Here is an 18,201-nt window from a genome sequence, read left to right on the forward strand (position 1 = left end):
ATCTGGGGCAATCAAAACTTCATTTTGGTAGCCTAGACTAGCACTGAACTGATCCTAATCCTCCTGCTTCAGCCTCCAAAGTGTTGTGCCACCACCTTTCACTGAGAGACTCACTTTCCAGTTCTTAGAACACTGTTAGAACGCTGTATCTGGAAGTCCTCAGAGGCCTGGACCAATGTCTTTTCCCATGTAGGGAGATGTGCTCTGTATATGTGTCATTCTGAAAGGATGAACACATTTGATCTGAAATCCAGCTTGATTTCCTGCTCGGGTTCATTGTGAGAGGAACTGTGCTGTAAGGAAACCAAAGCGCAGAAAGGAAGTGACATATTGTAGATCACGTGTGTCTTCCCGGGAAAATGAAAACCATAATTCAAATGTGTGCCTTTGTAAATGTTTTCCCTTCTCTCAGGAGCTCTTTAACTACAGGTACTTTGCATGTGGTGGGATGTGAATCATGCAGGCACATTAGTCTTTTAAGAAGTGGCACATATTTTCAAAAAGAATGCCTATATCCCAAAAACAAAGTTTGGTCAAATTCAGATAAATGGCCTCAAGAGCTAGAAAGTAATCTACACAGACATTATCAAGAGCGGCAGGAAAACAGCCCACAAATCACAATCCCAGAGAACCTAGACAACAGTGAGGACCCTAAGAGAGACATACATAGATCTAATCTACATGGGAAGTAGAAAAATACAAGATCTCCCGAGTAAATTGGGAGCATGGGCCTCTTGGGAGAGGGCTGAAAGGGAGGGGAGAAGCAGGGAGGGGAGCAGAGAAAAATGTAGAGCTCAATAAAAATCAATTTAAAAATGGTGGCAGAATTTTGGTAATCTATAGAATTTTGTCCCATTTAAAATACTCACATCCAGATTCTAAAATCACCCTCTTGCCAAAGCAAGTCAGTCCATAAGCTTCTAGCTTGGAACCCTTGGGTTTGTTTTATCATGCAGATGAATTAAAACAGAATCCATTTATTTAAATTCCCCCTTTAGATTCCTTGTGATTGCAAGAAGCCTACAGGACTCTCTGTTTGAAAATCCTGCTTTTTAGTCACCAGAGAAGCACATTTTTAGGTTTGGAAAACCAAGCATTGGGAAGGGATTTAAACAAAACTGTCTTCCCATAGACTAAACTTGAAAAGAATACGCACAAATACATTGCATCAAATCTGTAGGGAAAATAACACTGCAGCCTGGGAGATGCTGGGAAACCGGAACAGACAAACCAAATCATCGTAGGGCAGACCCACCATATGTACCAAACAACCAGTGCAATTATATTGTGCAGTTGAGGAATTACATAAATTGCCCACTGGGAAGGAAGCCTTAATCTCCACCCTCCCCACAAATCTACAGACAGCTGTGCGCTGTCTCTGTGTCTTTCTGAAAGGTTGAACACATTTGATCTGAGAAGCAACTTGATATCCTAATCAAGTTTGAAATGAAAGACCTGCTATAGATGTATGCGATTCTCCCGGTGTGCATCTTTGATTCGTGCGCTAATTACGTCGATCCTTTGGGGAGCACAACCACGGAGCTGGGTCCTCCTTGATTAATGCTGGCAGAGAGCCACGCAGCGCGCGCAGCAGAGAGCGGCTCAGCAGCTCCAGTCCCAGCTGAGAATATGGTCCCATTATCTCCCAGCTGCCTAACCAATCCATAAGGGCCTGTTCTGCGTGGATGATCAGTTGTAGTGGAAGCGGGGACTCGCTGCGAGCTGAAATCCCTGATTTGCTGTACCATGTAAGACGAACTGGGACATTTTACTTTACAGGCTGTAAGTACCAATTTCTCCCCGGAACCCTCTCCCTACAGCTCCATGTGAAGGCGACTTTGCAAGCCGCGTTCCATTTTCTGTTCCGTGCTCTTTTTTTTTTTTTGAATGAAGCTGCTGAGACAGTGTTACTTGCTTAGCGCTTGCTGTTTCTGTCAAATCTCTTAGATAATTGATTCATACCAAGCAAATTGCGCTCTTTCCAGAATGCTTTTCTGGAAGTTAAAAGTAATTGACTTCATTTTTCTTTTGGGAGTAAGGGTGTGTTATATATATATATGCATGTAGTGATCAGAGTATTTCTTTTAACTTATTCTTTAACCATGCAAGAAAGATTTAAGTCTAATATGTATGTGAAAAGATCCTTTTGCAGGCACATCTGTATTAGGGAAGCAAGTTTCTGTATTTCCAAACTTTAAAGTAGTTTGTTTTTCTCTCTCCTCTGCCACTAGGAAATGTACAAGCAGGAAAGTTTCGTGGTGTTTTTTTTTAACTGTTGTTGATTATTTTGTAACAGTAGAAAGTGTTTAGAAACTTTGCCAAAGAGGTTGTAAAACTTTGAGTTATTTAAGAATACAGACTATATAGTTTAATTTAGTACCTTTGATTAGCTGCTTTTTAAAGTACCATTTTAAAAGCTGGTGATATTTTTAAGCAAAAGAATACCATTTTTTTTTAAAAAAAGGATAGGTCCATTTATTTTATTATATATTCTTGAATGCAATCTATCAAGTTAATATCTGCTATTCACACAAAAATGAATTGATCATAGAATGTTTTTATAAGTTAATATATTTAATAGTGCTTTTATGGTTTCCTTCAAATAAGCATTGTCTTGGTGAAATTGAAGATTGTTATCATTGTGGGGAAGGATTTGTGGACTATGTTTATATATGAGTTTCTGTAACCTATTTAGATAAATAGGTAGATAAGTAGAAAGAAAGAAAGAAAGAAAGAAAGAAAAATAGATGATAGAAGAATAGATAGATAGATCACACTTTTATTAGATTAAAAGCAGAATAGATGAGTAAAGTAAAATTAATTTTAATAAAACCACGAACCACTGGCACTTGGGTCAGTGGTGGTATATACTAACATAGGTTTGAAGCCACTAGTAGACAAAACAGAACCATATTTTTCATAGTGAGCCCAAGAATATGTAGAATATGATTTTCAGAGTAGAACTACAGCTTGCCAGAACAGGTAGTAAATCTCAAGGCAGAGGAGAAAGCGCTGTTTGTGAAGTATGAAGAGGTCTCATGGAATAGGTTCTCATCTGATTCAGTTGAGAAGAATGGGAGAGAGAAGACAGATAAAATAGATGTTTGTCTGCTTGTGCTAAGGTATTCTCAGTATTCGAGGGTTGGAAGGAAGAAACATCAACATCCCAGTAACAGGAGTGAATTTTCAGGAAAATGAAAGCACAAAAGAGTAGCCACAACAGCTCTGAATAGTAACTATCTCAGGTCTGCCCTAGCTGAGAACTCTGGACCCTGAGGAAGTACCTTCCTTATGAAATAGATGCTGAAATCTGAAATCATAGCAAGGTGTAGTTTAGGCTCATGTTTTCCCTTATAGAGGGAATAGCCTCAGACCAAAGCTGACTTTTGAGTGTGGCACTCAATTACATTTTTAAATAGTTGCTGCTCTTTATCTTGCTTATCTAAATTTATGGTCTTGGACAAGACTTGATCTCGTGTTAAGGGGATGGCAGGAATAGAAACAGGGTCAGTTAAGGTCCTGTGTTTCTGTTGTTCTTAAACAAATGTTTGATCTCTGAATGTCTACTTTAATTAAGGCTGTGTTTGGTTACTTTTCTTAGTCAGATTCCACCCCATCCCCCACATACACACACCAATTCTCTTCTTTAACAGAAATTTTGCCTTCAAAAGAATACTGTTCTCACATAGTCAAATATTATATTTTTCCTTCAAATATTAAGAAATTTAAAAATGTATTTGGATGATATATATTTCACGGCCTATAGTCAGTCATAAATCTCAAAGATGTTTATGCAAGATCTATCATACTGTTGCTACTTACTTCTTTAGAAATGTTTGAGGTTATTTTTTGAATGTTGGGAAACTGTCTTATTGGTTGTGACTAATCTGTTTAAAAAAAAATGAGAGTGAGCTTGGTACTCTAGGGCTGTTATAGGACGTGCTGGCTCAACAGATGGGGGAATCTAGATGTGTATTACAAATACCTTTTAGAAGGTGATTTTAAAACCATGGTGATTTGATTGGTCTTCAAAATAAGTTTAAAGCTCTATAAAAGAGATGAACAGATGAGTCCTCACTTTATGTACAAAGGTAACATGTCTCCAAATATGTTTGTATGCATAGAATCCATTCTGTTGTCTCAAAGACAATATTCATGCTACCGAAGTACACTATCTCCCCAACTCTTCAAACGAGGTAGTATTGGACGAAGTAGAAGGACCCTGTGAGAGTTAGGATGTACCAACAAAGTACGCTACATTTTTTTCTTTTTTCTTAGAGCTCTGGGCAACAACAACAACAGAAAAGAAAAAAAAAAGCAAGCAAAAACAAACAAACAAAAAAAAAACCGACTTCCTAACACTCTGAACTTTGTTTATAAGCAGGTCCTCTTTGCAGAAAGATTACAGTATTACACTCTTCCCCCTCTTTAACAGATGGAACAACACACTTGGAGGTGAGGCATGAAATTCTAAGATAAGGCCTTTCAACAAGTAAAAATAAAATAAAAAGTGAGTGTGGTTGAAAGAAAAGCACAAAGAATTTAATAATCCTAACATGTCTGATGGCTATATTTTTTTTTTTTTTTGTGCCTTGACTGGGTACTAACCAAGTATATACTGCACAGGTTGTCACTAGTGACATGGGAGTTTGAATTAATCTGCATTGATTTGCTGTGGAACTGCTTACACACTTTTTTTTATCTCCCTGTCCCTCATTATACAGACATAGAGCGGTGTCATTTCTAAGGTGCTTTCTTAGTTAGAGATCCTATGACCTCAGGATGCCCCCTTCTGACCTCTCACTCCATGAACACTCCAAACTACCTTGAAAATGGAGGGAATATTAATGTTTTCAAACTAAATGAGAGCCTAGTAATCCTCTTCCCTCTGCCTGCCGAGTGTGTGGATTATAGATATTTACTGCCATACGTGGCTTTTTCCTTTCCTTCATTTCTTGTCTCAGTAGACTCCACACACGACAAAGTGGCTGTCTGTCTCCACTTTACTTTTGGTTCCCTCATTTTGTTCTTTTTCCAGTAAGAATTGTTCAGGAGTCAAGATGTTAGGAAGAAGACTGCCATCACCTACTCCTTGCATAAGCTGTTTATTGGCACCCTTATTCTAGAGCAGTGGTTCTCGCCCTTCCTAATGCTGTCACCCTTTAATACAGTTCCTCATGGTGTGCTGACTCCCCAACCACAAAATTATTTTCATTACTACTTCATAACTATAACTTTGCTACTTTTATGAATCATTATGCAGATATCTGATATGCAAGATATTGGATATGTGTAAGGGTCATTTGACACACCCCTGCAAAAGGGTCATGACCCACAGTCCTAGAAGAAAGTTTATCAGGGTAGCAAAATATGCTGGCATACTTCTCCTCTGTGCATTGTATTTCTCTCTCTCTCTCTCTCTCTCTCTCTCTCTCTCTCTCTCTCTCTCTCTCTCTCTGTACGTTTGTGTAAGTGTATGCATCTCTGTGTGTATGTATCTCTCTGTGTGTGTATGTATTATGTGTATATGTGTATGATGTATGTGAGTGAGGGCATATTCATGCTATGTTGTTTATGTCAACATCAAAGCACAACTTCAGGTGTTGGCTCTAGTCTTTGAACTTGTTTTATGGTTGTGTCTTTTTGTCCCTTACCACAGTGTTGAGTACACTATGCTAGCTTGTGATCTAGGGAATTCTGCTGTCACCACCTATCCTCTTGCTGTAGAGATTACAGACGTGTGCTACCTTCCTTTGCTTCGTGTGGGCGTGGGGATTCATGCTCACATCCTCATACTTACATAGCATGGGGTTCATGTACTAAGCCATCTCCTAACCCCATGTAGTGCATATATTCTTAGTCTTAGTTAGGCATGGGCAGAAAGATGCAAAAAGTTACAGTTGCATATAGATATCCAAGTAAAATTTGAAAATAAGAGTGTTATTCATCTTACATTCTTTTTAAAGATGCTCAAGCAAGATTCAGTTTTACGTATTGAACTAAATTTTCTCATTTTCAAACTTCTTAAAAATTTTCCCTGTGAAAATTCATTTCTATGAAGTTGGATGTTGAAGAGTTTTACTTTCGATAGAAGGAGGCAGAGGGCAATCAAAGGACCTTATTTTCCCCAGGAACTTGCTGTCTTGTCCTACTTTATGGAAGATAAGAAGAAGGTTCATGGCAACAAAGTCATATAAACAACTCTTGGGGGAATTTACATGAGTTAAATAAAAATGCCTACCATAGAATTTGCTTGTGATCCATTCACTGCCATCGCAGAACTACATGTAGCAAAATATTCCTTTCAGTCACAGTGGATAGAGGAGGGAATTACAAAACCTCCCAGCCATGCTCCAGAAGCTTCTTGATGTGTCCAAACCAAATCATAAATAAATTTCAGGTGAGATAAAAGCTTGGCTACAGATACTGAGATAAGTTAAGTCAATTCCGACTCTCCATTTGTAGCTCAAGGACTGTAGCCTTTATGCTCTTATCACTATTAAATGAAATAAAATATGCACTGGCCGTGCAGCTGAAGTGACATAAATAATTACAGACTAATGCTGTGCTTAACTGTTGACAGTCTATGTTTTTATGTAGTTATTTTTTAAATATCAAGTGTATCTAGGATGGATGCTAAGTGACCATCTGAAGACAGTAATAGCTCAGAAGGGTAACTCTTCCTCCACATCAGAATTATGTTTTGATAGCTTTCAAATATTAGTTGGAATAATCATTTTTATCTCTGTTTTTGCCATTAGTAAATCTCAGTGCATGCATTATGTTATTTTGGGGTTTGGATGTGACTGTCATCCCTTACTGTGGCTCTAGGCTGTGTTTCATGTCTCTATGTAGAGGATAAAATTAATTTTCCAAATCCCATAAAGCAGAGTAAACGTTCCTGCTCTTAAGGCAGCAGGTCAGTTGTAAGTGAATTTTGTAATGAGAGATAATTCATCTGTTTTATAGTTGTGTGTCCTTCTATGACAAAAGTGATTTTGTGCTGATGGACTATTTCTATAAAAATAAATATAATGATGAGAGATAATGTCTGATAATCTTTGCCTCTCCAATCCTTGATTATAAAGTTAACCCACAGTGCTAGAGCACTACTTTGGGTTTTAAACCAGCATCTCTAATGACTTGAGATGTTTGATCCACTTAATTAATATCTCCATTGATTTGGCTTTGTTTTTGGTTTTGTGTTTGTGTGTGTTTGCATGTCTGTGTGTCTGTCTGTGTGTAGTTACAATAAAATTGAAAATTAGACTTATGGATTTAGATATAAGGCATTGTTGCATTTGTCTTGGCCGCCAAGTTAAAGAGGAATACATGTCTTTGTATATTTTACCATGGAACTTTTGTTGTTTGATGATAAGATGGGATGACTTATTGCTCTACGTTTGCATCAGAAACTGAGAAGAAAGTGTTTTTTAACTGTTAGGTAGAAAATGCAGGCTTATACATTTGAAAGCAATAGAAGAATTTATAGAAGCTAACTGAACCAGGCATTAGATTTAGGGCTTGCCAGAAGACAATGTTATATTGGTGGACAGAAATTCGAGTGCCCTACAAGCCGGAACGGAAATGTAAATACGATAGTGGAGGAGTGAGTGAAAGTGTATCGTGGTTAAAAGTGCTATGGCTTTGGGCCACAAATGAGAATTGTGGTGAATGGGTCAAAAATACTTTACATAAGGGAAGCTGGATTTTCCCCAAAAGAGTCAACCTAGGCATTACTCTGCACATGATTAAGAAATCGGTAACAATGGAGACATGCTGAGAAAAGGGAGTGCTTTTGCCTCTTGTCGATGCTAGCTGGCAATCTTTAAAAATACAATGATTGTAAATAAAATTGGTATTACAAGACTAGGTTTAGCTTTTTTAATTTAATGAGAATTTACAGACAAATATGTGGGTATATCCGGTTTAGTTGGATGGATATTGGTAAACAAGTTTATCAGCGAATTGTGTAGTTATTTTTTAAAGATTGCTAGTCTTGATGCATCTTGCAATATTGCTGTTTCTAATCCACTGCCCTACTCTCTATGAATGTTATCTGAAATGGTTCTAGGAGATTGGGTGGGGAAACTGATTCCCAGGAGGGTGATTTTATTAAATCACTTTAACTGCCCAGGAAGCAAATTTACAGTTCCGAGTGTGGGGTGGGATTATAACACCACTCCACTGAATGGCATCTTGCAGTCATTCCAGTTCACTTTTCTTCCAAGTGTCTTACTAATATTAATGCATATCTCCTGGGAATTAGATAAGTAACAATAATTACTGGACATGGACCTCTGGACACAGTCATTTGCAAGAATATATTCTCCAGGCTGATTAGGATTCGATGAATATTTCTGTGCTTTTTCGATTGGAAAAGTTGCTCATACGCAGACAAAATGTGTGCCACCAGGCCAGAAAGCAACCCCTATCTCCCAGAAGAGAAGAAACCATGTGTTCAAATATTGTGTCTGACATCTTATGGTATGAGTATAAAGTGTGAATCTGGTCATTTAAGGCGTGCGACTCTGACTCTTACAGCTGCAAGGAACGTGTTTAGAGAGAACAGCAGCAGATTTAAACTGACTTAGCCATTCCCTTGTGTCCCCCCTCCTGTCCCTCTCTCCAGGGAATACACATGAGTATTCAGTTGATGGTTGTAGTTAACCTCTCTTGTAGTATTCTAAAGAATAGATCTGTTATAATTTATTTTAACAAATAATTTTTTACTTTGTAGGAATCTTGTTTCACATACTCATAAAAATAAGAAGCAGAAGTGTATTTCACTTGAGGAACACTCATAATTTGCATGCCTCAGTCTTGAAACTCAACTTGAAAAAGAGAGGAACACATTGAAAACCTGATTAGAGCCCAGAAAAGTCCTTTGAAGTATATATCTGGTAACTTCAGGCTTTAGTTTGCAAAAACCTGAAGTTATTTTATTGAGTTAGATACTTTTATTGACTATGTTCAGAGAAATTACATATATACATATATGTATATATATATATATATACACATAAACAAAGCAATGTTCTTACAAATATAATTTCTTGGTGCAGACATAAGTTCTGATTTAGATTACAAATTTTAACTTTTTCATTAGTCAGTTTTAAAATAATCTTGCTTTCTCAGGAACTCAGACTGGACCTGAGAATTAAATGGTAAGAAGCAGCCTTCTTGTATAGTATCTTTTGTTTTACGTTTTTTTTCCCCTTTGAATGTGCCTTCCTCCATAAGAAAATGAAGTTTCAAAGAACTGGCACAACCTAGTATTTATCCACTGAGCTGACATAAAGATGTTCGTAGAAAAGTAGCTAAACTATTTGAGAAACAGAAGGCACATAAGGGCTAGTTTATTGTAGTCTCCTATACAGAATTTCCTGCCCTGGCATACTGTCCCTATTTCTATGTGGCCTTCTTTCTCTGTGTTTAGAGTTGAGGGAGGATGCCTGTAGTTGGATCTACTTTTGTAAAGCCAAGGGAAAGGCATAGTGTCCTTCTTTCACCATTGATTTTCAAATGTCCCTGACTCAAAATAATCATTATGGTTGTCAAAAGACAAATGACAACCAATTTAGCAACAGATCTTATTGATTTTTATTTGCAACTTAAGAATGATCCCTCACTCTATTCTGCACAATGGAATGAAACTTTCTGCATGGCAGGGAAGGAACCATGTGTCTTCTAAGATTGAAACGAGCAGGAATAAAAACAGAATTGTTTTATTTTTTTTTTAAATCAGGTACACTTTTTAAGTACCAAAGCAGAAAGGATGAGGGATTTGCTGACTCAGGTAGGCTGGACTCTCTTGACAGGAAAATTTGGTTTGAAGACTCTGCTTCCTTGAAATTGCAGTCTGGTGATGCAGCATTTACATAGCTGACTCCATTTTCTTAATCTGGTCTGCTGGGTCTGGAGTAGGGGCTAATTTAGATACAAAAGGCTTCTATTAATTTTGTGGCATATACTCAGACGATACATTCATGGATGCTTTATTCCAGAATTCTTCAAACGAGCCTGATTTTCTGTGTTTGCATTGAAGGATAACATCCTAACTGATGGGCCAGTCATGAAATCCTAGGTCTGACTGGACAGGATCTATAAATTGTTTCATAAGAACTTATTCTGATGGGCCTTGCAGTCAATCCATGACAGAATAAAAATCCTGTCTTGCTCCATACACTCTGCCCTGGCAAGAGAGTCACTTTTAGATTTCTTGTCAGAGCCTATGTACATGCTTTATAACTCAGATTCTCCTGAGAGTCAGGGAGCCCATATTTGAGGCCTGTAGAAACAAGACTAAAAACAAGAAGATCATGAAGTAGTGCCATTGTCAACCAATAGGCAGGTTACAGGCACTGTTTATGACCCTGCATAAATGACCATGCAAAATTCTGTTGCCATATAAAATCATGGGGGCAGTTGAGCACATTGTACAGATGTAAATATTGCCATACATTTTTAATTATTTTAGAAGTAAACTTATCTTTTGACTCCATATAGCTCTAGTCTTTAAATTCTCATAAAATTTTGGCGTGCTGTCTCAGGGCTTATATAGGAAACATGAAAGTTCACAAGATAAAGTGACATGAACCTCACCTAAGAGAGGAAAAATATTGCAATAACTGTGTATGTAGACTTTTATAGAATAAAAGAGGATGAAGGAAAGCATATGTTATATATAAAACTATTTTATACCCTAATATATCCTAATAATTATCATTTTACAGTAGTGAAATTCCAAAGTCACATTTTATAATACTAGTGTGAAGCTAATGATACTATGTAATGATTATATGTGGTGGTATACCTGAATATAATTATATATTGCAGTTAATGATATATTGCAGTTATTGATATATAGTTATATAACTATAATTGCAGTTATTGATATTATTAGCATATTTAAGACTTTAATTTTAACTCAGGTCTGAATATGAGCAATCATGAACTCTACTAATGATAACATTTTTCCTTATATATCTATATATCTTTCTTCTCTTATATAACCCAGGGAATTATAAAGCAAACAAGAAAAAAATACATATGTTTATTTAATCACTTGATTTCATCACACTTGCAAGAGAAAGATGGTTTAATTTTCACATGCTTTTGGACAAAGTGTATATTCTATTTCATTACAATATACATTTTGAAGGTTTATCTCCTGAAGGGACATTAACCAGTGTTTAAGAAAGATAGTTTTGTCACGCTCTGTAGTAAATAGATCACCGTTCCACACTTATTAATTAACAAAACATTACTATGGAGCCGGACAGTGGTGGCACACACCTTTAATACCAGCACTCGGGAGGCAGAGGCAGGCAGATCTCTGTGAGTTCGAGACCAGCCTGATCTACAGAGCTAGTTCCAGGACAGGCTCCAAAGCCACATAGAAACCCTGTCTCGAAAAACAAACAAACAAAAAAAAACAAAAAACAAAAACAAACAAAAAAAAACTATTACTATGTATTTGTTACTTTGTGCTGGGTCTAATGATATAAATGACCAAAATCAAAAAAATATCATTTGAATTTTCTAATGAGAATTTGCATATTCTAATGAGATATGCATCTGCGTGGGAAAGGCAAGGATGCCTTCTTAAGATATCAATAGTTGTTCTGGGGACGCTTTTCTCTCTTTCTATCACTTCCCTTTACTCTGACCACTTCCTTTCAGATGACTACACATCTGTGCTAAGTCAATTCCATAGGGTTCATATGAAGTGCAAGGCTGTTTTCTAGATATTTTTGTGAACCCCAAATGGACAGAAATGGTCAGTTGAAGCATTGTGTGTTTAAAGGTTTTTGTAACTAGGTCATGTAGCTACCAAGGCAAATGTTTAAACTTCTGCTATTTTGATTCAGTGAACCAAGATTGACACTACAAACACAACAATTCACTCATATTTTAGGTGTTTTCCTGTCCACCTGCTTTAAATGATCCAGCTGACCAAACAATACTCTTAAAACCCTTTAGAACTCTCTAGATCAGAGAACAATAGCCCCTCCTAGGATAAGATTTTAAGTAGAGTTGAATTAATATGTAGGAAAATATTTTCAGCTGTTTTTGAACAAGATGTTGTATAACTGAAAGCGACTATTACTATTAAAGGTAATAATTTTGAAGTAAATATTATAGTAACTAAGCTCAAAGGAGCTTTTAGTGAACTATTTCCATTTCAATGTGCAAAAGAACGCTGGTACTAAAATACAGTGTGTCTCTGGCGTGTAATTTTGATTCCCTAAGCCTATTGACTTTTCTCTCTTCCAACTTCCTTTTGGCTACGCAGGAGCTGACATGAGCTTTAAAGTGGCCAGTTAGATGGATGTACCAAGCAGGTGACAGCTTTGTATTTTCCTCGCTAATATTTGGCTCCTGAGCCCTGTGCAATGACTAACTGTGTTAGTGACTGATGTCATTTTTCAGAACCATCAAAGCCGGCATGCTTATCTAAGAGCAGTTGGGTTTGACCTTTGGCAAAGTATTTCTTGACCCTGTGTTATTCTAGGAAATGACAGAGAGGATGACGATTATCTTTTGGAGCCTACAAGACCAATAATCTTTCTTCTTGTTCTCTAATTAAACACAAAGTATTCAGGAACACGTTTCACCATTATTAGGAGATAAAATAACCTACTGACATGATTGGGTTTGGTCTGATTGAAACATTCCTGAGAAATTAATTATATTTAAATATGTATACATATAATATATAATTCAATATATATAATATCTAATGTCCCTCTATGTATGTATATATATAAATTGCTTACATATGTGCATTACAAGAGTCTTTGTGCAAACATTATATAATGTAGCTACAAAACTTGATGTAACTGTACACATACACACATATTCTTAGCAATTGAAAAATTGTTCCATAGTTCATGATAATATGGTTGTGTTTAGAAAGAGATAAGAAGGAAACAAGAAAAAGATGAGGGAAAAAGAGGGAGCAACGGAGGGAGAGAGAGATTAGATGAATAAATATTGTTAGATGATAAATAGATAGATGATAGATAGATAGATAGATAGATAGATAGATAGATAGATAGATAGATAGATAGATGATAGATAGATAGATAGATAGATAGTAATACCCATATACAAAGGAATTTGCTAATATGGCACATATTATATTTTATTAAGTAGTGTTTTGTCACCTATAAGTTTATATCTTTCATATTCTAGACATTCAAACGTGTGTCAAATGAAGGTAGCATATTACTTTACTTTATGGTTTTAAAAGAAGATGCATTTTATTTCAGCTTTTAACATTTGTTTAATAGCAAATACAGAACCTACTGCCGTATTAAAAGAAAACACAATTCATTACAAAAATTTTAGAAGGCATGGACATTGTAAGCATTAATCAAATTATTTCTTCTGATTTGCATTAATATTTAGGTTCCACTGATATAACACACTGCTTCCTTCTTAAATTATGGTAATGAAAATTCCTTGCAAATCCATCACTCAAATTTTGTTTTAAAGCATATAATATAGCATCAATGTCATAGGTAATCATTTTCCATCCAGCAATTCACTTTGAAGGTAGTATTTTAAAGTCAAAAGACTTTTATTCAGTATTAACAAGGTGGTTACCTTTCCATGAGGACTCTAAGAAATGATGGAGGTTTAAATATCAAATGATTAAAATAGCTCACCCTGGCATCAGTATGAAGGCTTTTGTATAACTGTATATGAGAAATCAACACGATGAACTAGGATTGCTTCTAATTCAGTAATACAGTATGTTTGTCTCATATTACATCTCTCTCTTCTCAGTGTGACTTAATGGCTGTTAGTAATAAGAGATGCATAACCTCCATGGCCCAAGTTTCCAAACAGTATATAGTAGCACTAATAGCAAAATTATGTGTACATGCATATAAAAATGTGGTTCTGATTCAGTGTTACTAGTGGAAGGCTCCAGATCCCAATATGTTAGTCTTGATAGCATACAGATAGCGTTTGAGTTGTGATCATAAGAAGACAGCCCGGGCTTCCTCCTCACCCCTCAGTGAGCTTTGTAACTGATTCTTCCTTGTTCATCTTTTCTCATCCTTATCTCACCTCTCAGTATTGCTCTTTGGTTTGTTTGAGTTCATTGTTGTGTTTGTTTCTTTGATTTCAAGACAGGGTCTTACAGTGTAGCTCTGGCTCTCCTGGAACTTAATATTTAAACCACACTGGCCTTGAACTCACATTGATTCCCCCTGCCTCTGGCACCTGTGTGTTGGGATATGCCAGTACAATGGCCAGTTACAGGACAATATGTGATGTTTGACATTCTAATGCGAAATGTTTTAGATTATGAGTTCCATCCACCTCTCAAGACAAAGCTTAGTATTTAAATTTGCACACACTATGACCTATGTGGAATTTCTGCTTTCTGTAACACTATGATCTGATGCATCTTGACCAAATATCCAAGCCAGTTATTTAATGGCTCATGAAATAAAAGATTTAGTGTTCCAGCTAAGAATATATATACTGAGACAAATGAGATAGACTTCATATGGAATATTCTGGAACATTATGAAAGCTACTATTGTTTGTTCTGTTTTGTCCTTTAGATAATGAAAAGAAAGTGCTAGCCTTTCTGTTCTGTGCACCATCCATGGTGCCACATTACTGGTTTCCCTTAGTAACATTACATATTGTCCTGTAACTAGTAGTGACCAAGTGTGGGAATGCAGAGGAGGGCTTTTTCTTTTGTGCTCTTGTTTTTTGGTTTTTTGTTTTAAACTTTACTCCATTTGTGACATGATGACAGCTGCCATGGGAATGGGAAAAGATAGAGCAATTTTTCAGAGTCCATGAAATGAAGGTGTGTTCAGTGCTGTAACATCATGAAAGCTGCTTCATTGTGACATGTGTCAGAGCCTTTGGTGATGCAAGTGCAGAAGGATCTTTTCTGAAAGATTTATGCCTCCAGTCTAGATCTGAGCTAGAGGGACATGACCTCGGGTTTGAACTTACAAAGGTCACTCCCTGTAATAAAATCCAAAGACAGGATGAAGAGTTTTTCAGATCCAGAAGGCAGTTGAAAAGTAAACAGCAGCAGAGAGAGTCAGAAAGGAGCAAATGTCAGACCAGCATAGCTCTTCTTACTTGCATTTTACCCTGCATCCTCAGGTAGGAGGTGGATATTTAGGAGGTCACCCCTGGGTATCTAGGAATAAAAATGCATGACCTTTTCAGTCTTCATCAAAATGACCTTTTTAAAAGCAAATGTACATGCACACACACACGCATACACAAAAAAATTATTTCTCTTTATTTAAATTCCCACTGCAACTTCCATCGTGAATGTTTGCACAGTTACCAGAGTCTGGGGAGAGAACCAGCGAGGGAGGATGGGAAAAGGTTGATCATGGGATTCTATGTAACATCTGTAAGGAGGTATGGTGTGCTGTTTCACAGTGGGTTGTTTGTAGTTATAATAACATCCTTTAGTACCTAGACAAAAGGAGTTTTTAAATCAATGGCAAACATGAGGACATATACCTCTTTAAAACAATTTAAGCATCATACAATGCATATAAACACAAAACATTACAAGCAACTCACTACTCTGTACCTTTTTTATTTTTGTCTATCAGTTTTAATATAAACTTAATTTTACAGATATTGAGCAAAATTAAGAAAATCTTTAACTAAATTTTTTTTCTAAACAGCTTTATTGAATTATCATTATAACAACTGCAATGCATTCAATGACCAATTCAGTGTGTTTAGTGTATTTTGAAAAATATATGGCTGTTACAACAATAAATTTCAAACTTAGTTTATGACACTAAAAAAAAAAGCTTAAGAGAGACATACATAGATCCAATCTACATGGGAAGTAGAAAAAGAAAAGATCTCCTGAGTAACTTGGGAGCATGGAAACCTTGGGAGAGGGTTGAAGGGGAGGGGAGAGGCAGGGAGCAGAGAAAAATGGACACCTCAATAAAAATCAATTAAGAAAAGCTTAAGCCAGATTGGAGAGATAGTTCTTTTAGAAAGTGCTTGCTCTGCAAATGTAAGAATGTGAGTTCACCTCTTAAAAAGCCAAGTGTGCTGATGTGTGCCTATCACCCAGCATGAGTGTGGCTGCAGGGGACAGAGGAATCCCGGGTGTTTGTTGGCCACCTAGTCTTGTGAAATTGATCACTTCTGTATATTGAGAAATGTCTCAATATCTCTAAAAATAAGATAGAGAGCAATAATGATGGATACCCAAGCAAGCATTTTACATTCACACACACACACACACACACACACACACACACACACACACACACACACACACATATGTACATATACCTCAAGTACACATACACAAGTCGACATATACACATAGCCAGAAACCTGTTAACACTCATTCATCCTTCTTTTTAGACATGAGATATACATTAATCACTTTCTAGATTTGTATATTGTGGATATCATTTGTATATACTCATAATATCATAGTCTATCTCTAGTTTCTTTAATTTAGTTTCCTGTTTATTCTTAATTTGATGGCATTCAAGTTGCTTAAAGCACTTGGGGTTATAAATTATGTGCATGTAAGTAGTCTTGTGTTGTGGGTTTTTTGTATGTGTGTGTGTGTGTGGACACATATGCAGGGGTAAACTTCCTAGATCTAGATATATCATAATTAAACAACATAAGTTTAAGTTTCAGCAACTCCAAAACACTACATTTTAAAATATAATAATATACAAAAAGATCTCTAAAAGAAAATGTTTGACATTAAATATTTTGTTTCACTGAAGCAAAAACTATGTTGTCCAAAGCTTGTTAGTGGCTTTAAATGTTTCCTAACTCTAGTCAGTCCCATCAATTCAGTGCTACCTCATTCTCCTACAGTGAGGGATGTGGTAGTCAGCAGAAGATTAAAGAGTGTGTCATATAAAACATGAAGCAAATAATTGACTTTTCTACTTATTAGCATCAAGCTATATTCATCTTAAATTATGTGTTTTTATGGACTAGTTTCAGAAAAAAACAAACCTCCAATTTATTCTAGCTCCACTATGTTTTTTTTCTTAATATTTGCATAGCAAGATGGAAAATTATGGGTAAACTTTGTCACGCTGTCTGAAAAATCTAAGGCTGCAGATGTAAAACGACATCAGGTTTGTGTTTTTACACTCCTAGTAGTGCCAATTGACATAATAAAAATTTAGAGTGTGTCCATATTGGAATTAGTTCTTTACAGTGCATGTCTGGATATGACTCGGTTCAGAACACCTGTTAGGGAGTCAACTGCCAAATGCACTGGGGACAGTGATGTTATCCATGCAATCTGCACCTCGGAAGGCTGTGTGGATTGCACATGATTACCACTCCTGTGTATTTGCTGCTTCATAAGTATTCCGTGGGGACTGCCTTCCATTTATTTCCAATTGAAAATAAGTTAGAGGAAGGATGTAAACATGTTAACCTGCTGTGAGGAAACACAGAGTGAGATACTTTCATAAAATGTCCTTCTTGACCTCATTCCTCAAAAATAATGCAAAGATAAGAACTGACTGGCTATTGTTTATATCGTCAGTAAAATATAGCAAGTTGTAGGCACTGTCAATTTTAATGTCTCAAAATTAAATAAAATGAATGTCATCTAATACTGTCCAAAACCTAGCAAACATTTATTTCATCTAAATGCAAGTTATTGACAGACATTTGTTATACACTGCATAGCATGAAATTACTCTATGACATCAAGCACAATGATACACCAGTTTTTATTTTTCTGTCTTTTTATGTTTGACTTTTCATTTTCAGGATTCAAGATTCTCATTTTACTAATTATTATTACCAGCAAAAGACATGAACTGAACACAGTATCAAATATTGACCTTCGAAGCCTTTTGAATATATATATATTTACAATACGTACATATATATGTAAATAATTTAGGAAAAGCAAGTAATGAGGAGTTAATGAGATATCATCTTACATAAACCAATAGATGTACATAGTGCTATCTGGAAAGAGAATTTAATACCACCACTCATACTATAACTACAAGTAAACCTTCATGAGACAAATATATTATTGTGTATTACTTAGTATATTATTAAAGATTGAATTAGAGGCCAACCAGACACACACACATACACACACATGCACACACTCACACACACACACACAGAGAGAGAGAGAGACAGAGAGAGAGAGAGAGAGAGAGAGAG

At 36.2% G+C, this 18,201-nt stretch overlaps 1 protein-coding gene across 8 annotated transcripts in view; it reads left to right on the top strand.

The window, feature by feature from the left end:
* The window catches only part of Cntn4 (contactin 4), a 1,000,475-nt gene that overhangs the window by 419,628 nt on the left and 562,646 nt on the right, over nt 1-18,201 (top strand). Inside the window, exon 1 of one of the 8 annotated variants that reach the window (XM_005364956.2) lies at nt 1,479-1,782. The exons of the other annotated variants lie outside the window; for them this stretch is intronic. The gene's annotated coding sequence lies outside the window, so the exon portion shown is untranslated. Of the gene's footprint in view, nt 1-1,478; nt 1,783-18,201 lie in introns of those variants that run through there. 8 annotated transcript variants of the gene reach the window in all.

Source organism: Microtus ochrogaster, unplaced genomic scaffold, assembly GCF_000317375.1.
Source record: "Microtus ochrogaster isolate Prairie Vole_2 unplaced genomic scaffold, MicOch1.0 UNK1, whole genome shotgun sequence".
In the NCBI taxonomy this organism is placed as follows: Eukaryota; Metazoa; Chordata; class Mammalia; order Rodentia; family Cricetidae; genus Microtus; species Microtus ochrogaster.